General features: G+C 42.8%; 1 protein-coding gene across 3 annotated transcripts in view; it reads left to right on the forward strand.

The window, feature by feature from the left end:
• Positions 1-20959, forward strand: part of tiam2a (TIAM Rac1 associated GEF 2a) — a 92258-nt gene that overhangs the window by 23187 nt on the left and 48112 nt on the right. For all 3 annotated transcript variants that reach the window (XM_044374656.1, XM_044374655.1, XM_044374657.1), the window contains exon 2: positions 20021-20111. The gene's annotated coding sequence lies outside the window, so the exon portion shown is untranslated. The remainder of the gene's footprint in view (positions 1-20020; positions 20112-20959) is intronic.

Below are 20959 nucleotides of genomic sequence, written 5' to 3' on the forward strand. Positions count from 1 at the left end.
AAGAATGGTTTGTAAGGTTTGCAAAGAAAATGAAGATTAAATGGTGGCTGCAGCTTTTAACAATGTGTCAAACGAGGTATCAGATTAAGAGTTGCAAAGTGCATGATTGGGGTGCAGGCGAAGAAGGAAGTCAGGTAGCTTTTAAACAGTGCCAGACGACTACACTTGTGATTCAGACTTTCATTAACCTCAAAGAAATAACTGCGAGACATGCCATTACCATTCTTTTATCGATGGTCATATAAATCACATGGCGATTGGTGTACATGAAGCAAAAAGCTCCCATGGCAGCAGTAGAGTAGCGATGCATGTAATTCCTGTGTGCACACCAGACAGCATACAATATTTCAGTCTGGAAAAAGATGCTGCCTCATCACTTTGAACCTAACCAAGTGATTTACAAGCCGCGAATATACAAGAGATAGTTTCATTATCAAAATGTATGAACAGTGAGATGGTGAGGAGAGGGAGTATTGGGTATTGGGTTATTTGCTGGTGTATTGATCTGCATATGGGACTTCATATCTTAACAATCCAGCCGCCACAGAGAAGGTTGTTGGAGCGTGTGTGATCTTTAATGCTCAAAGCACATTCTTTTATATGCATTGCTGCTGTGTGTAAAATACTATTTTATCCTTTGGTTATGAATTCAAGATGGAAACAGTGAAGTTGCATCATGTCTCTGCGGAGCGCAGTTAAGTCTGTATGTACATGATATTCGTGTTTCTTATACCTTCTTCTAAAGATGGCACGTGTTCATGCATTCTTTAGGCGACCAACAGTCTTCTTTGTATGGAAATACCCCCTTCTGCACCCCCACTCGTTGACTCTAAGCCTGCTCACCGGTCAATCCCAACAACAATAGAAATTGTGATTGATCTGCCCTACCTTGGTCCATAAGCCAGAAGGTCTCACTTACTATCCTTCCCGTATTGGAAAGCCAAACACAGCTGGTGCTACGGGCCAAAGTGCTCGGTGCTGGGATGTTCAGTTGGCGCCATGTGTCTTGTATTGTCCCCCATGATGGATGGAGCTAATTCTGGGTACACATTTACTCCAACACATCCCACCTGCTCATCAGTGGGTGGAGAATTGACTATATCTTTGTTCTTCCTTTTTTTAGGAAGTCCACTCTTCTGCTGTTGTGTAGCACCTTGTGCTGGGCAAATTAGTCTGGCAACATATGCAGAATCATATGTTAAATAATCAGCGCTGTGTTCATTTCTTTGAACCATATGGCATAAAATATAGTAGCCCAAAGATGGGAAAGAATGTTGTCAGGCAAACCAACAGTTACCATTACTCCATTCATCACAGTCTACCTTTAGCAGCCATATATCAGTCATCACAACACAAAATTGCCATAACTGTGCAGGTTATTGATGTTTGCTTTTTTTGCTTGCTCAGTAGCTCGCTTCACTGAAGTGCATGGGACATGATGTGCCCTTATCTGCACAGTTTCCCGGGCTTTGTGACAAACGCGAAGTGCTTTGGAAGGTCTTTGGCAGCCGTTATATTAGTGTTATGTTGAGGAACATTTTCAGGCTCATTAGCACTCCTCTGCCTGTCCAGCCCCCTCCCTACTTAAGCAGTCGGTGGTTTGATCTCCGAGCAAGATAAGCTCTTTTCTCCACTTCTCAGCCTCCAAGCTTTGTCATGTTGGTTCAGTCATTTGGCGTCAGGCCAGCGTAAACAGAGACAAGGTCCTGATTGCTTTAGGTCACCGGCAATCCTGGCATCCACTCACTGAACATGCTCAATTAAAGCTCTCTTGAAAATTCTTTTCTCCAAAGAGGTAAATGTATCCAAATAACCTGTTTCCTGGAGCGATATCATCGTCAAGGCTTATTTGGCTGACAGGCCTCGGCTGTCGGAAGGAAAAGGATATGTAAGTGAAAGAGCTCATTGTAAAGCACATAAAGATAAGGCCAAAGAAACAGTGTTGTTGGACGTTTTATCAGCTTTTGCAGTCCACGCCTCTGTAAAACAGCAGAAAAATAGTTTAATATGCATCACATCCTCAATGTAGGGGAAGCCAAGTGGTGTACCTGCCAGGCCGCAGCAGGATAGCCTGTGTGTGGGCTTGCTTGTTTTTACAGCACCCTCTGGATGCCCAAAGATTGACTAGCCTTTCTCCATTTCTCACTAAGGTCGACTTGGGTTTCCCTCATCGGCCAGAAACTTCCAGCTTCGCTTTTCTCTGCTCTGCTAGCGCCAAGACATGATCTCTGCTTGACTGTTACATAAGAGCTGTTTAACCCAGGGTTCTCTCTGTCTGGCCCAGGAGGATCATCTCCCTCACTGCTTGGCTTAGCTCTCCATGGCACCCTTGCCGCACAATCCACAGATCTGGTCGTTTTCACAGTCGATGGGTCGAGGTGCAAAAGGCAGGTGCAAAGGTTTCTAGACTTTCTGAGAACTCACACTGAGAACATTTTTGCTCCCAAACATACCATCAACTCACATAAGGGCACATAATTTATTCAAAGTCAAGAAGGTCAGTATCATTGCTAGCAGGTTCCTTTATGGGTTCATGCCAAGCCAAGCAGATTACGCTGAGTGCAGGTCGCCGCTCAGCTTGTTGCGACGTTGGACAGTCTTGCAATATTAATACATCTCTCCCCAAACGGTGTCACAGCAGATGCCACCAGACTCTCATAAATGCCCCTTTTTAAAAGTTTTAGCAGTCTAGCTGAAGTGGATGCACAGGCATGTCAGAGGATTATTAAAACTTGCTACTCATAGAAGCTCAATGCAACAAAACAGAATCTCCAAACCTAATGGTATTATGTTAAAGAGATTGAGGGCAACCAGTTCGCTAGGCCGCTGCAAACATATCAAACACACGTGTGTGCTGTGTGTACAGGAGATGCCAGAGGCTATTAATGGTATTTGACATTCAACAGTCGTTGCAGGAGCTGACTCCTAATTTGTCTGCAGCTCGATCCTAATGTTATTAAACTTGCATGAGCCAAAAAGTGAACTGCTTGGTTTTATAGACTCCCACGGATCTGGTCCTGGTTCTTCTATCCAAGCATTTTGCTCCAAGAAAGGTTATCAAATATAAAAGATCTAAGCCTTATGTTTAAAGGGACTTTGTTAGGCTTTCTGAGCTTTGCTGCAGTAGTGACCCCACCTCTTTATACATCCTAGCCATTACACTTTATGCCTAGATCAGTGGCCAGTACCTCTCAATCCTCCCTGGTGGATTGACCCACTCAGCAGGACATTTTGTTTGCTTTTCCAGATGGATCTCCTTGGATGTGGATGATATGTAGTGTCTACAGTTTAGACTGGTGCTCTGTGGTAAAAGGGGGAACGACTGACTCACAACTACAAGGGATGTGCATATCCTGCGTGTAAAACAACTGGCGTGTGTGCACATATGAGAAAATCACTGCTGAAGTATGTGAGGCCACTGTGGCGCACATGTTGTATAGCAGCTCTTCTGCTTGCATTCTTTCTAGCTGAATAATAAGAACTCTTGTGTTACACGGCATAACTCTCTCAAAGCCATCATCATCCATGTTGATGGACTAGCTGTGTGTGAACCGGCTGCTGGCTTTCACAGTGTGAGAGTTTTGATCTCTATCTCATCTGCTTTCATGGTAGGAATCCTTCTGCCTGCATATCAAAGAGAAAAAACACCTCTTTCATAGATGATGCATTTTTCTAAATCCATCTTTTATATATTCATTGATATTCGCCTTGCATGTGACAGGATCTGGTGTAAAGTGAATGCGTACAGTGCTGAAGTCATTCATTATAAATCATTTCCCCTTTTGGAGGATGAAATCATTTATTCGCGGTCTCATGAGGTTAGTGATCCAAGGAACACACCCTGACTGGTGACTAATAGGTGGCTGATGTTGTGTCACTCAACCCACTGACATGCACTGTCTAGAGCATAGAAATTCATCTTTCATTTCATCTCTCAATACAAACAATAAGTAGAAAGCTTAATTTCACTTATACTGCCTGGGGTATCTGTGATCAGACTTGACAGTTTTTGTTGGCAATCTCCAATTTTCTCAGTCCAAATGTCTGTTTCTGCCTGGCAGAGACTCTGAAACTGTAAAAGAATGACTTTAATAACTGTGATACTCTCTTGAAGTTATTTTGAAAACCATTCTTGTCTCTTTAGGCGCTTGTCCTGCTCCTCGGTAGTAATTTTGTGTGCGCGCGCGAGTGGTTTTGTCTCCAGTGGCAAGCCCTGTGGTCTGCTCGCGTGGAGAAATCGGCTTCACTGGAAACTTATGGTTGCCTTTTTTATACTAATAACGATATTTTACAGCGCATACGTCCGTCCTGGCATGCCCAAGCTTAAACTAATAATAACAATGTCGAGAAACGTCAGGAACTGGGTTTTCCTGACAGTTAAGATTGCTGTTACGGTTCAAAGAGCTGGGTGAAAGCTGTACTCACACAGTCATGTGGTATTATTAGCCTCATGTATAATTTCTAACTTTGTATTTTTTTCCTTTCACTTGATGATTCATACGTTCATTTGTCCTATGGCTGAGAAGATTTTGAAATAAGAAGTGGAAACCTTAATTAACACATCTCAACCTTTTTGTGTTTCATGGACATGCACACCACTTAAGTGGCCCCTAAGTCTGGCCCGAGAGAGAAAGAGAGGGGGCGGCGGGGGGGGCGGGGTTGTCTATGGGTTTCATGTTTGGTCCCAGACATGCCTGCTGCTTTTGCTAATCATGCTATCATACAGTGCCACAGGCTTTTTTTTCTAAGCCAACAAGTATTTTAACAACCTGGAAGACCGCACTCATTCTTTCCGATCTTTTACCAGCATCCATATCATCAAGCTTGATATCTGGGTTTTTGGCAAGCCATGCAGTACACTTTGGCTAACCACAGGAGGCCAGAGCCAAGATACATTATACATACATAGCATGAAAAATGCTGAAAAACTTTGGTATGGTTTTCTATATGCTGTACGCAAGGGTACATCAGAGCCACTTTGATGAAGTCTGAGACAAAGCAGACTCACAGACTGTGCAGACAAGTCAGATCAGGTTAGATTGTTTAAACCACTATATACCTCTGTGGCCATTATTACTGTTTAAAGTGGGTTACAGTGCATGAGTCTTGTCAGTGTGTGTTCCCCTTTCTTTTCTGTTATTATGTAGCCTGGGTGGCAGTGCTTTCTCTTGATCATTCAGGAGTCAGAGAATCTGTGAATTTTTGGCTTTCTCCAGCAATTTTCTGTCTTCCTTCTTTCTGCCTTTCTCCTCTTTTTTTTTTTTTCTTTTTGCACCTTCCTCTCACTGGGTGTGGGTGGAACAATTGCTTTATCTCCACCAGTAATGAGAGAAACAGTGGATGGCTTGTAGTCAGCCGTTTGCCTCAAGGGTTAAGTATCCATCTCCATTCCCTCTAAGCCCACCCCGGTTTAGGAGGAGAAGGCTGTGAATAAATACCACCCTTGTCCTCTCATAATGGAACAGCTTGACCTTCTGTGACCTCTGCTGGTTGGAGCATCTGCCTGTCGATTCCACTAGCCTGTCCTATGGGACATCACCAGGCTGTCACATCTGCCTTTAAGCAGTAATTCAATTGGTTGAATTTATTTTACAGAATAAAAATTAAAGACCGGCCTGTAATTTTTCAGAGCCGCAAAAGAAGCCTGTCAGCTCGAATATGCTGTTGATTTGCAGTCTGTAATTGTGTGCGAGTACTTGTTTCTTTCTGGGCACCGTGCATGACGACTGCATAATGAGCGTGGTCCTCATTGACATTCTTGAGCCTCCCTATATGGATGGGATAATAATGAGTTTGGCAGGGGCCTTAATTTAATCATGTCGGTGAAAGCGGTGCACATGTGGTGCAGCTGCTAGCGCTTAGCCGAGTCTTGCCATGCCCTCAGATGAGGTGCCATTCGGTGCCCGCTTTGGCTTGTTCCTATGTTATATGTCTTTACGAGCCACATTCCTGTTTCTGAAAAGGTTTTGCAGAACAGGACAAAGGAGTTTGTTTTGCAAGATTTCTCTGTGACTTTCCTGCAGCAATCAAGTTAGCTCACGTGCCCCTGCGTCCGCGTGACCAGAGAAACTGGTTTAGGTGTTTTCCCTCAGCCTGCACAGGTCAGTCTTTGTTGTTCCGTTTATTTAGCTTTCCTCAGTTAAACACGGTGCTGAGTGCTTTGTGGAGCACCTGTTCTGGATTACAGGTCGATAACGGCTCCCAGCTAATGTCGTGTGATAATTCAACGGTGAAATCTGGCTTTAGGCATTTTGGCTCCTTTTTACAGTGAGCTTTATAGATTTTCAACCACAATGTTAAGAGTTACAATGAGGATTCATTGACAAATACACAAACCCACGTATGTACACATTTAAGCACGCAACACATTCTATATACTCCAATGAATTGCATTTTATTAACCTATGACACAGTTTTTGAACAGAAACTAGGTCACGGGTCACATTTGCTTGAATAGAAGCATGAAGACATGCAAATTTGTGTCACACCACAGGTGTTAAAACCTGTTTGTGAGTGTTGAACTCTCTGCAGGATGTGTTCAGTGTTGCCTTATTTCTCACACTTTTCAAAAAACACATCCCCACATGCACACACATGCGCACACACACACACACACACACACACACACTTAACCGCTCATCACAGCTTGAAGCTAACAGTCAATCATGGTTTTTATTCACCTAGGTGTGGTTGTTTACTGGCTGTCATAGTGAAATGAAGTCTGTCAAGATTGTTGGAAAGCTGCGGTCTGATGTGCAAAAAGGATTGGCTTTAATCAAATGACATCCAAATCTGTACAAATGCAATATGTGTATGTGCATGATTCTTTGTAAGACTATCTGCATGAAGCTCATGTGTGCACATAGTTGCTTGTCTCTACATCTTTTGCAGAAATTCAAGAGCCTGCTGCATGCACAGAGTAGCTTCAGACATCCAAAACTGGTGGCTCTGGTGATGAGTAAAATTTCTGTGTGTGTGTGTGTGTGTGTGTGTGTGTGTTTGTGTCTGGCTCGTCACCAGCTGTCCCACCCATCATCTGTGCTTTCAGGATGCTGAGCAGACAGTCTAGCTCAGATTTCTGTCTTCTTATCTGTGCTGTAAACCTGTTATGGACGGTACTCAGTAACTAATACTGTATATTACGTCCAGCTGTGCTTGAAGCTGTAATAAAAACAATTTGTTTGGCTAATGATAACAGGAGCAGCAATGTTCCTGCTTTCCTGTGAAAGCGAGATTGCACTAAGCTGGTTTTATTTCATAACCTGTTTATTGCTTAGGGAGTTAACCCACCTTTTGATTACTATCCAGCTCAATAGGGAATATTAGTTACTCTCCCTATTTGGTTGAAAAGCCAGTAGCTGTAAGCAGTCTATGTCAGAGGATGGTTACTTTGCATGAAAATTTATAGAACAAAGCTCAGAACTGTGTTTACTAAAGCTGTACTGAAAGTGCGGTACATCCTTATTGGAGGCTGCATGAGTGTTTAAGGACATTTATGTGCAGTATGTGTGTAAACATGCGTGCATATAGACTCAAGGTACCCCAAGATGTGTCTAAACAGTGTTGATTACACCTGATGGATGGTTTATTTAGCTGTCCAGACTGTGGTCCTGTGTTTACAAGGCTCTGATGTAGGCCGGCGACCTGATGTTGACAACCCACCGCTTTTATCCTACAATCTACAGCCCAGCTGCCCGGCTCCACTCAGCTCAACTAGAGACCGCGATGTATGCTTGTCTCAAACAGGCGCAGGAATGTGACGGGAATACCAAAGCTTCTCTGAAGAATCATCACATTAATTTTCATTTTAAACAGAAAGAAATCACACTCCCATGTTTTCTAATGCATTTATTATGTGGTTCGGATGTGCTGCTGCAAAAAAGGTCAGCCTAATAAGCAATGCAGTCATGAAATTTGTTTTAAATGAGTTAATCCTCCATTCTGGCAGAGAGGGATAATGCTACCTGTTTGTAGTTCAGTTTCAGGCATTTATTTAAGTTGTCACTACTTTGAAACAAGGCAGAATAAAGCAGATCATTATATTAAGAACAGGCAAAGAAAGGTTTGCTACATGAAAACCTTACCGGTAAGTCAATTTGGACTCAATTATCTCACAAAGTGCAAGGTGTATTTATTCAGACAGAAAGAAAACCGGACAATTTATGCGCCACATTGAAGGAGCTGCCATGTTTGATGACGACAGTTCTCCACAGGTAACATCCGTCCTGAGCACTTAAGAGAAGCAATCTTTCAGACCTGCCAATGTGGTAAAAGAGAGGCTTTAATATAGACTGTAATTGCCTTAGGTAATGGCCCTTAATGGCTAGCTGAGCAAAAGCTTCTTTGTTATCTTTCTTAACCTTGATCATGATGAGCAAACCAACCAGACAGGCCCAGACTAGCATAACCACCTATAATTGACTTAAAGCATCATCTTGGCTTTCACTGTCAGTTTGTTTAAGGCTTTAGCGGATGTGACTGTGATATGTGAATGGCGGTGAAAGTGCTGAGCAAGCACAAACAATTACTATGACCTGGACATTGCCGTATGTCTCACCTATTTATTTTCATTGGTTTGTTTTCTAGGTCACTTACTTGTGTTATCAGTCAGACGGTCAAGAGAACAATGAATTCAATCAGAGCCAGCTGAGTGACTTATGCTCTGTTTGGCCTGACTGTAATCTACACTTTGGCCCTTAATAGGCCATAAAAGGAGAGACATTGCCAGTTGGAGTGCTAGTTTACCATGAACATATGGCTCGCCTTGGCAATAGGGAGGTAACATTTGAATTACCATATCCATTAGCATCAACCTGTCCTCTGGCTTTCCAAGCTTAAATCACACGTCAGTGAGTCATCAGCTCACACAGTGCCAACAGATTTCTGAATAAAGTTTTGGACTTGCAGCGGGCAAAGCTGCCTCCAGGGGCCATGAGTGGTGCTCTACACCCAGGGTGGGGGGAGGCCACAAGGGCAAACTCCCTCTGGCGTCAGAGCTCCTCAAGAATGCAGAGAGGGATTAATGCATGTCTGTGGCAGTGATGGATGGGATGAAGAGCCCCGACCTGACCCCCCTCTCCTCCTCCTCCCTCCCCACACACACACTCACACATACATATCCACAGAGCATCTGGATGCAGACTGTTTGGCCCTCCCTTGCAGCAGTATCTGCCAGCTTAGCAGGTGTGTGTGTGGTTTGAGTGTTTCTGTTTGTGTGTGTGTGTGTGTGTGTGTGTCTGGTGGGACAAAGCCAGACATGGTTGTTTGCCCTACTACCCCAGATAGAGCTGTATTCACCTGCCGCTTGTCATTTTGGTTAGAAGGAGCAGCTTTTATTATGCTATCTCACGTCTGGGGCAGTTTGAGCGATTCGCTTTGTCCTTTTCAAATTGCCGATGAATCGATTTCTGCTCCCTCAATAGGTTTTTCTTTCCTGTTGAGTCCAGTGATTGATGCTGCAAGTGTGTCTGTTTTGAATGTGTACGTGTGACTTCCAGTATGGTAACATCGATTACTGTACGTGCACGCGTCTACCTGCTCCCAAATCCCCAGTACCTCATTGTTTCCCTGAAACCTCTGGTGATTCTGTTTGACCTCCAGCAGCTGGCTCTGTCTGTGTGACTGATACTGTACCGCAATGGTCAATGATCTCTGATGGATCACCTTAGGGAGCTTGGAATATGTCTCACATGACTGCCGCAGCACACTACAGTGGCTATTGCTATGGTAATGAGTGAGTGAGTGAGTTGAGGGCTGATCGTATTAATCACTGGAGCTCACACCACGTAGCGTGTGACAGATTATACTGCAGCGCACAAAGGGCAGCCACAGTCAATTTCAGTGGAGATAATACAGTTTGCGAACAGGCTTAGTACAGGCGTATTATGCAGGCATTCACATCCAATGCATAGAATATACAAAGTCACTGTGAACCTTGGAAAAAAGTTGATGAGATGAAAAAGGTTTCGTCTTTTTGATGGTGCCTAGGATTCAAACCGACCTTCCTGAAGGTTAACAGCTAATGTCGCTGGTCTTTTCCCCTTCTCTCCACCTCAAAGGCACTTTTCTTTTCCCCATCTCTTATCGGCGGGGAGATTAATTAAGTATCTCTCCCTTCTCTTTGAACGAGGAAGCTGTCGCGCTCTGCCCTGTCTTCCTGGGCAGGGCTTGGTGTGCGTTTGTTTTTCCCAGCAGCCTCAGGGTCTCTTATCTGACCTGTGGCTGCTAAAGACTCCGGTTCCTTGTGTTTCACATGCACAGCCTGTCACTGATTCTATTACTTTTACCAGCAGCTCCAGGCATTTTCAATATAGCTTTGCATCTTGAAGACAGGGGCTTTTAAAGCTTACTCTGCTTTAGCTCTGCTATGAGTGATGTCTGTGTGAGAATATACTGTTTTCACAAAAAAAAAAAAATCAATGCAGCTAAATTGTGGCAATATCAAGTCAGTCTGAAATCCAGATACTGTAGCTCTGGAATAAGTTCAAGAACATGCTGCTGGTGTGCATGTGTTTATGTCTTTTTCTTTCGCAGAGTTAACCCTCAAAATGACCTTCCCACTGCCCATTAAGCTGCTTAATTAGGAGAGAAGCTGATGGAAAGCTGATTTGCACCTGCAGTTTTCCAGCTGTTTGCTATATCTCACACACGTACACACACTCCATCTTTTTGTCAGAGCCGTTAACCTATTCCTCCCTCTGCCACTCAAAAAATCCACACGTAAAAGCGGACATGCACACACACATGGGTGCCTGGTTATGTTTTAAAATGGGGGAGCAAACTTGCAAAGATACATAATTGGTGGAGGAGTCTTAGATTCCTCCCCCAGAAAAAAACAATATTTTAATTTAAAACAAAATTCCTGCATTTCTAGACCACCTAACCTCTTGGATTAGCTAAATCAAGAAACGGCCACCTGCACTAGTCTAGATTAGTTAAATTGAGGGTGCTATAAAAACCAAGAATGCATCAAGAACAGTATATATTGGATGGATCAGGACTGGAAATAATTATTAGTAGAATGGCTATTTCATATTTACGGCACAAGAGGAGAGGGAGAGACACTGTGCTGCTGCTAGGAGAGCTACTGACTGAGATTACTCTGAGCAGCATGCATGAGAATAAATTACAATATAATAGATTTGTGTATATTTCTTGCTTTCTCTCTGATGGGCTGAATAATTTGCTGCTGCACGCTGCTGCTGTTGTGATGTGATGCTCTGTCTTGTCTGTCTGTGCGCTGTCAGTGTCCTCTTTTCACACCACAATGTAATCATCATATTATGAATTTGCTTTTCACTGTGTGAGAAAATGGAGGTGTGGCGTGAGAGTGTGTGAAAATTGTCTATTGCATGAGTCTCATGGTCAATGTGTGTGAGCTGGCAGCCCTGTTAATAGCCACCTTACACTTAAAAGAGCCGACTCTGATTTGGCTCCTTTCGAACATCCCATATCCACAGCCGAATCTTGTCCTGTCAGCGAGCTAATGTAGGTGAGCGGGCTGGTTAAGTTAGCTAAAATTTACTAAAATCAGTTTGGCACTTTTCGCTAATTAAAGTTTGGCTGGAGTCAATGTACCAAGCAGGTTCATTCAACATACACTAGGCTATCTTTTCCTATGTTCTCTTTTCAGTCAATGATCGCAGTTAAGCTAAATGGCAGGTTTCTCACCTTTGTGAACAGTCAGACTCCTGTGTGGGTTATCAGACTGTGATTGACAGCCAAAGCATGGTGTGGCAAACCATCAACAACGGGGTCGACTGAACGTACTCAAAAGGTGGTCCAAAAATATGTGATTTTCTTTTTTTTACTTGTTTTTGTCAGTTGCTGAAAATAGAAAAATGATCATTGACATAGGCTGCCTAAATATAATCACCTAATTGCGGGGACTATATGATGATACGTTTATTTTTAAGAAGACAAAAAGTGGGTTAGCAAAACCATAATTTTGCTCTCCCTAATTGAATAATGGGGATGCATTTGCTCCACTTGATCCATTGCTCAGGCGCCTATGCACACACACACACACACACACACACACACACACACACACACACACACACACACACACACATACACACACACAAGCACACAGCAGATGGATGCTGACACCCCCTTGAGGATGTTCTGAGTCAGTGTCTCCTCTAAACAAAGCATCAGAAGCTGTTTACACCAAATTTCTCATTTTTGATTTCTTTGATTTCTACACTGGACCTGTCAGCAGAGAGCAAAAACCCTCTGGTGTTGTCCTCTCGTACACACGCTGTCTCGACACACGCAGGCACACATCATCCCTCTTTTGTTAGCAGAGAGCCTGTATTTGCCGACATATACTGGTTGATTTAAAGTCGGTGTCAGACTCTCTGTGTTTTGGGCTGTCAAGTCTGACAGGAGCTGTAAAAGCAGTAGAAAATGAACTGAGTTGACAGCAGGGGAGGCTGGCAGAAAATAGAGATTTCACTGTATGAGACAGAAGGATTAAGAGGCAGACGAGGAGGAATAGAGGATAATTAGTGGGAGGGTTGACCTTTAGACTGTCACAAAATATGAGAAAAACATTTTAAACGTTAGATATTTTCCTGATTTGAGTTTTGCACTTTTGCATTTTTGTTGTGTTTTGTTAAACTTGCAGGAGTGTGTAATTTTGGAAAATAAAAAAAGAAACTTCTCAACAGGGAAGACTTTAAATCAAGGTAGCAGTTTTTATCAGGGTAATATATATATTTTTGTCTTTGATTAACCATGGAGCTGAACTGTTAAATATGTGGAGTGGGTTTGAGTGTGGAAGCCAACCACCAAACAAAAGACTTGACCTTTCACCCTGACCCTGAAAGCATCCCAGCTTAAATGAATTCCATCAGTCCACACCCCTCAGTTCCTCTGACCCTCTAGTTAAATTTCTAATGCATTCTAGACCCTAGATATTTAAAATCCATGTTTTCTGGCTGTGGTGGTGCACTAATCTTTTCTAAAATGAGCAATTAAGATCATTTTATTCCCTCCCAGCAGACATTTTGTTCACAACTTGCCGCTTGCTGCAGTCCCTAGTGAGCAGGATAATCAATGGCATCAAACCATAAACGGCCTCCAGCTATGAGAGTGGCTCCATCACGCTGTTTAGGAGGGAGACATTAAGTATTAGCATCCCGACTGAAAACTCATATTTCTCCCACTGACTTCCCACCCCCCAACTCTCTTCCTCCACCCCATCCATCAGCTTTGGTCCCATGAGCATCGCTCAACCAGTGTCACTTCTTTTCATCAAAGATGGATTATTGAAAGTGATTTGTCTTAGATTTAATGTGACATAATTTACGCCTCATAAAAAGCATCATTTACATGAAAGTTAAGGTGCTCTCTAAGTACATTAATGTAATTAATCCATCAGAGGTGTTTGCAGCCACTGAGCTGGATGCATTAACATTTGGTCTCCATTTAATGCTTTAAGTTCTCTTCAAAACATGGTGAAATAAAGCTCATATTTATTTCATGTTATTTTGGTAGTAGGGCTGAAATGGGGCTGCAACCTAAGATTATTGTCATTACTGATAAATCCATCAGTTATATTTTTGATTAAGTGTTTAGTTACTAATGAAATATAAAAATGCCTGTTAGCATTTCTCAGAACCCAATGCGACATCTTAAACTGGCTTGCTTTGTCTGGTTAACATTAAAAGGTAGGCCTATTCAATGCACGGTCATCGAAAATTAGAAAATCTTCACATTTTAGAGGCTGGAACCTGCAAGTTTTTACTTAATGATTATCAAAGATATTGTAGATTAATTGGCTTTCAACTACCTAATTGATTTAGTTAGCAATTGCTCCAGCATTTTTGCACAAAAAAATTTGTGATTAAAAAAACAACTGTCTCTGTCTCAGATTAAGAAAAGTATGAGTCTTGGAAACACAAAGACTATATAAATGCTCTGAGCTTTTTAAACCTTAAGGCACTTTTACCTTTAACTATCTGCCATCATTAAAGTTGCTTTAGGACCTAATGTTGGTTTAACTGCAGTATTTGTGTTCGTGAATTGGCGGAGAGTATTTCTGTGACGGACATGGATTTTGTCACGTTGCCATTGTTGCACAGAGACAGAGAGGCCATCTGGGGTCATCTTAGAACTCAATATCAGTGGGGATTTTGGGTCTTTTAAAGCTTTATCCCAAGGCAAAGCTCTGCTGATAAACTACTCAAACTCCGTGTCACCCCATGCAACAATAGTACTCCCCATTTCCTCCATGTAAAATCTTGTTAGATACGCCTTTTTCCTGTATTTCCTGTGCTGCATTGGTTACCATCTGAGTAAAGCAGACACATGGGCAGAGTACGATGTATCAGTATCTTCTTTAGTTATGTCATTATCATGATGTAGTGCAATGTGACCTTTAGCTTCCACTACCAAAGCAAGCATTAGCTCAGCAGCTAAAAACATGTAAATGGACGTAACATTGATGTCTGTGCATGAGTCAGTTGCCCAGAGCTTATATATAGAGAGATTGGATTTGGCTCCGGAGAGCTTGTTGTGGCCTTAATTGATCTTAATTAGAGGTCAGATCATTTGGCCGGATGGAATTAGACCCAGCACCTGCTCTGTCTGAATATGCATCACAGCGCTCCTCCCTGCCTTCTCTTTTCTTTCTCAGTGCCTCTCTCTTTTCAAGCCTCTCTCTGGGCACGTTGTTGACCAACCTTTTAGCTGCCTCCATCTACAGCCCGACAAAGGGCTTTGTGAGGAGCTCCGAATAGGCCACGAGGACTATTGTGTTGTTAACAATGTTGTTTAGCCCCAGTGAACGCTGGCTGATATTGTGTCCCAGAGCTGATGTCTCCATGTCAAGCAGCAGGCTGATGGAAGACTATTCCACATCTGCTCATGCAGCGTGGCATGGACATGACTTTGAATAGCTTTTCAGACTATGATGAATTTCCAGAGAAGAACACAGTCACATAGACTCTCATGTTTTCCATTTGAAATCTACTATAATGTTCACCTAGCTCCTCTGAAATAAACAACTGGATTGTGAGCAGCTTTGGGAACAGTCTGGCACGCTTCGTCCAGTTCAAATGCTGTGCCGTGTTCTGGTGTGGCTTTCTGAATAGGTCCAGTTTGACTGTGTGACCACAGCTATGTGAACCATAGACAAATGGAGGCATGCATGTGTTTTTAGACCGACGGCGGTCTCAAGTTCGTCTCCACTGGGATACGGCTTAGTCACAACATTTCAAGTGCATCTCTCAAGAAATTGTAATACCAGGGAAAATTTTGACTCTTTTTTCTTGCGTTTTAATTAGCTTCTCAAAATGAGATGCACATTTCGACCCTCTGGCCCCTGGAAACTTTCAGAGAGATTAGCCATGTTGCTAACTCTGTTTCCTCTTCTGTAATTTCCTCTTTGGCCCTGCTCTTTATAAAACCAAGCCCCTGTCTTCATTCACTGTACTTTTCTTCTTATTCTCTGGCTCATACTGACTCATACACACACATATGCACACACACTCTTTCTGTCTCCCCAGTAGCTGGCTGCCTCCCTGGCCTCCTCCTGGGGTCATTGTGGTATTTAGGGTCAGACAAGAGCTCCAGTCATTGCGCCCTCCCCACTGCCTCCCAGGCAGTACTGCAGCCATTATACGCCTGCTTGTCTCGCCCAATCGCCTCAAACAGCTATGGAAAACCGCCTTGGCTGTAACAAGCCCTGCATCCTCCTCTTAGCCAACGGAAAAGCAGGATATAGGAAAAACAACTCTGTGGAGAAGTGGAGCCTCTTTTCAGTGGAGACTCTTAATGGATGAGAGCCTTAAAACATCGTTACCTCTCTTTCTGAGAGAGCTCTTCTGTTGAGAACTTTCCACTTTTTCCTCCCCACTCTCCTGCTTTTCCTCTTGGCGCTCCGTTACCCAGGGTTGCCCCGGGAGGATTGTGATTCGCTGCCGCTTCGAAGCCGGGAGGGATTTTCCACGTGTCTTCCAGTGTGCCTGGGTGGTTGAGTCAGATGCGGTGTGCGTATGTTGCTTTAAGACTCAACGAGCCTTCACAGGGAGAATCCACTTTGAGATCAGAGAACACCAGCTAGATTTCTCCTTTTGCAAGCTCTTCAAAGAGCTTTTAGATTAAAGCTCGGGCCACAGAGGTAAGGGATGTTATGGGCTCTGTGTTTTATCTTCCTCTCCCTTTGTTTCTCCTATTTACTGGATTAAGAGCAGGCTGGGGTGAAGAGGTTGTATTGTGTTTCCTACTGTTGAGATGTACAGGTGTTGGTTACACTGTGTGTTTGCATGTGCGAGTGTTGTTTTTATTTTCCAGCTGTATCCAGTAGATAGCAGTTGGACTTTAGTTTTTATCTCAAGTTTATGGCCTTCCTTTCTTTTCAAGCCTTCAGCAACACAGCCTTGTAAATGAAGTATGTACATAATGACCTTTAATAATCTCTGACTTTATCACTTTTACTGCTGTTTGTTTCACGGTTGTCAGCAGTTTTATGTCTGTCACAAGACAAACTTCCCACCTAGTCTAAAGTCCTGCTTAAGTTGGTGGTTGCTTGCTCGGTGGGAGCACATTGTATGAACGTGTTTGGAAACATTTTCATTTTCTTGGCATCACTGTGGAATGGCAGTGGCATACGTGTATAAATCTTTCAGAAGGCTGCCATGTCATTTTTGGTCAGGAGCCAGGCACAGAGCTTCTAAATGTATAATGAAAAACTCCAAAAGACACTTAACAAGCACTTTGATGGATGTTTGGTGGCTCTGGCTGTATTCACCGCACAGTAATGTGGGCTTTCAGCGAGTGATTCATAGATAGATATTCTCTTCATAAGCAAACAACCGCAGGATACTTTAAATCTGGTTCATATGACAAAAACTCAGCGGGGGATGGCCTGGTCTTTGGCTCCAATAACACTGTTTTCTCTTCTTCTTTACTTCCTGTTGTTGTTTTTCTACTGAAAGAACTTGTGGGTTGCTTTGCATAAGTTTTAATTTAAGATGCATCTGAAGCTTTAAGTGCACTGCTCCTTTAAGAGCTCAGTTGTCACGGTGCCGGAGGAAAGTGATAAGAGACAAGTCCCATGGGCTGTGATTTGACAGGAGGAAAGCGGTGTGATTGTTGTAGCAGTCACTACAAATAAAAAATGACCTCATAGTACCTAGTTTGACAGCATAATAATTCAAAAATAAAACCTTGTTGGTACTTTATGTTGCAATGGGATATATTTTATTTTTTTTTCTCTGTCATTTGCATTGCTGACATATGATTTCTTCTGTCAGAATCACATGTTAAATAAGGATTGTGCAGTATGGTTGGCCTATATTTTCAGCTGCTCTATGTGCTCTTAGAAAAAGTCTGCCAAGACTGTACTTTTATCTTGAACGTACTGTAGTAGTGTGAAAAACTGCACTAACAGCATCATGATCTTACAGTGTGGCTTAGCTCTCTGGAGGATTGCCCTGTGTTTCACACTGCTGTGTCAATAGTTTGTTCCTCCAGCTTTGTTCCTCAAGTTTAGATTCAAGGACAAGAGAGTCAGAAGAAAGCATAGATCTCCAGACTCTTGTTCCACAGATGCACGGTGGTCTTCCTAAAGGAAAAAGACAGTTATTCCCTTAACACGCTGCCTTCATGTACCTACTGTGTTTATACCATGCCGAGGTGTGGCCCATTCCTCACCATTATCCTGAGCTCCAGACCCAAGACACACACAGTGCCAGACTAAACATGGAGCTTACGTGGGAGTCATTCCGGGGCAGCAGGAGAAGAATGCCAGGTCACAGGGTGTGTCGAGGAGTGTTGGGGTGGCAGTGGTCCCTTGGCCCCTGAGCAGATGGCCTGTAGGAAGGCTATTGACGAGAGGATTGAAGGGGAAGAGGGAGGGAGGGTTCAGAGTGAGCGCAGTGGTTGCAGCTAAAAGGAAGACTTGTCTTGTTGTTCTCCCAAAACAGTCGCACAATACTCTGGTTCAATTTGCAACAGAAGGCAAACGTGTGTGTCTTTAGGTTTGTGTGTTGGCACGCCTTTAAGCCTTTCATACTAGCAGCCCTGCTCTGCCTGAATAAACTTTACAAGAAAAGCGTCAGTAGTAGCGTTAAAAGAAAGCACGCATTGTGACAAGTTTGACAAGCGGCTTTATGCCGACTCCCGGTGTTGTCAGCAGCTGCTTTCTAGGTGTTTACCTCTGAGCTTTGTTTAGTTACTCCTCATTCATGTGCAGAGACTCCAAAACATTTTACCCTGAACATTTGAGTCTCCAGATGCAAAAGAAACTAACAAAAAGCAAAATATTTTTCACCTGCTTGCCATGCCTCACTGCAAACTAGTGATGCTAACTGGTGACATTGTGCATGCCCAATTTAGATATGGGATATAAAAATTTGGTATGTAGAAATTGAGTAACTTAGATGGTTTTACCACAGTTTTCTAAGTTGATGAAGTTGACCCAGGTGTTCAGAGACTAGTCAAGTTGAAGTTACCATGTATAAGTACCCTTTGCCCAGGGAACCATGCATGACAATGCTGGAAATTGTTTTTGTTTCTAGCAGAAAATGGCCCATGTGAGTGGGTTCAGGGTCATAGTACCTAGGCCATCTCTCAGTGTCTGTATTGCTTTTATTCAACATCTACTCCCTGTAACTCGCCTTCTAACTCATGACGAATGAAGCAAGCGTTTGGTTAATCCTCTGATCAGCTCAGAGTGATGGTTCAAGTTCAGTACCAGGTCTACATGTCTCCAGCAACAAATTTCCACCCAACTACTTTTTCACACACATTCTAAACAGTTTGAAGGAGGGAATTATTTCCTTGTGTGGCTCCTTGTGATGTTTGATTTTTTTTTTGTTTTTTTTGTTGTAACATTAGCCTGCATCTTTGCCCCGTCCTTGAACTTCAGGATCTAGTGCCTCACGTGCTTCACACTCAAATCGTTCAAGTCCCCTGGAATTTCCTCCTCAACTTCATGTATTAAACACACAGCACACTCTTTTACAGTAGTCCATTTATTCAGTCACACTATTTAATCTCACCTCACAGTCAAGGTACATCGAAGCAGGAGCAGATCAACTCTTAATGCTGCAGATCACTTAATCCTGAAGGTTAGGGCTTTTGGCAGTGGGCTGTTTACACTGTAACCCTACACATGCTGTACGTGTGCTGCGAGGCTTAGTGGAGTTAGCACTATTTGAAAGCCTTCCTGGGAGTTTGAGCTACATACATGTAAGTGGGTTATATTACACACATACAAGACGGAGTCAGACTGCTTCTCGGAAGATGCCCGGTGCCTCCACAAAGAGTGCTCCTCAGCCGTTTCTGGTTTTGGATCCTGCCCCCGGACAAATTTGGCGGTGACGAGTGAAAAAAAGGAGCAAGCTAGGATTCCAAGGTTTAAAAATAAACAGACGGGTAAACTGTAGCCGGCTTTGAAAAACTTTCCCAACCCCGATCAAAGACGACGTCATTTACTTGTGGGGAGGTGGAAAAATGCGACTAATGTTTGGTTTGGATGGCTGATTGAGGAGAGTTAGATTTGGAGGGGTGGAGTGAATTTTTAAACTAGTCATACTGTATCGCCAGGGTGGCACTACTCTACTGTACTGACTCAGTGCAAAGCTTGGTTGATGTGATACCACTGGGAACTTGGTTGAAGTTTGTTGGACCTGTTACTTATTGTATAGCATGGCATAGTTTTTGTGAAGAAATATTTTCATCTCTGGTACATTGGCTGAACCATTTCTGCAACCCTGCCAACATGAACAATGTTTTTTTTTGCAGATACAGAAAATCTCAAATTACCAAAAGTAAGACAATCTCTCAGATGCTGGTGGAGCCTTATTTCTGTTTTTAGTGGCTTTGTTTATCTCACTGAGAAACAAGTAGTGTGTATTTACCAAGTCTTCTCCCAAATCCTGGGGATTAGGTCTACTCTTTAACTGGCACACCTGTTATCAAACATGGAGCTCATTACATGGAGTAAATTGCAGTGCTGTGTGCAAAGAGACTAAACTCAGTCAACTTCTCTCTCTCTCTGTTTCAGATGAGCCAGACGACAAAGGAAAGAGTTTATTGTGAGAAATGAGGCGGAGGGAACCGTGCAAATAACAATCTGAGAAGAGACTTTGAGACAGGTGAGTGAGAACTGTGGCTAAAATATAATCATGCCTCATATACAGGTTGCGGGGCGATATGATTTTGCTTTATTATATCTTTTGCTGAAATTAAAAAAACATTTCCTCTTAGTCTTTATTTAGTACATGTTGGAGACATTGCTTTTATCTAGAGGTCTTTGTCTGTGTTAACTGTTTTAAAAAAAGGTGTTAAATCCATGCCACATTTTGCAGAGAGGTTTGTTTCTAGTTCCTAATCTACTTTTGCTAATTCAAAGACCTGGAGATGGGTAAAGGTGTTAAATCTTAGCTGGACCTATTATGTAATCACTTCACAGACAGCATACGATGCAGTACTGTTTCCTACTGACAGCAGTTGTCCCAGTAGTTTATGTGCTATAGCATCAGCCATGTAATGAAATGTCTGTCTGGTCACGGCTTCCCGTCACTAATGTAAGAGTGTTGTGGACAGTCTGGAAGTGATTTTTTTCATTGTCCTGAACTCCATCACACATAACAACCATGACAGCCTAAAGCCTGTTCATCTCACTTGACATTTCTGTAGAAAGAATGGAAGAATGTAGTAAAATGAGAGGGGGGTAGACCCTACAGGATAATGACCAGATGCGATAGATTTACTTACAGCTATTTTCTTCTAAGGGCATAAGGAAGATATTAGACATGCTGCTGTTTTATTCTGGAAAAAGCCACTGCAAATTTAACAATAATGTGCGTGGTCTATGGGAGTGTACCCATTACTGTTTATGAGTAATAAGTTAATTTTATGTCTCTGATGAGCTAGCATTATGTCATACATGTCATATATATTATACTGCCTGTGTGAGTACTATTCATTTTCCAGCAGCATA

This window comes from Thunnus albacares, chromosome 15, assembly GCF_914725855.1.
Source record: "Thunnus albacares chromosome 15, fThuAlb1.1, whole genome shotgun sequence".
NCBI lineage: Eukaryota > Metazoa > Chordata > Actinopteri > Scombriformes > Scombridae > Thunnus > Thunnus albacares.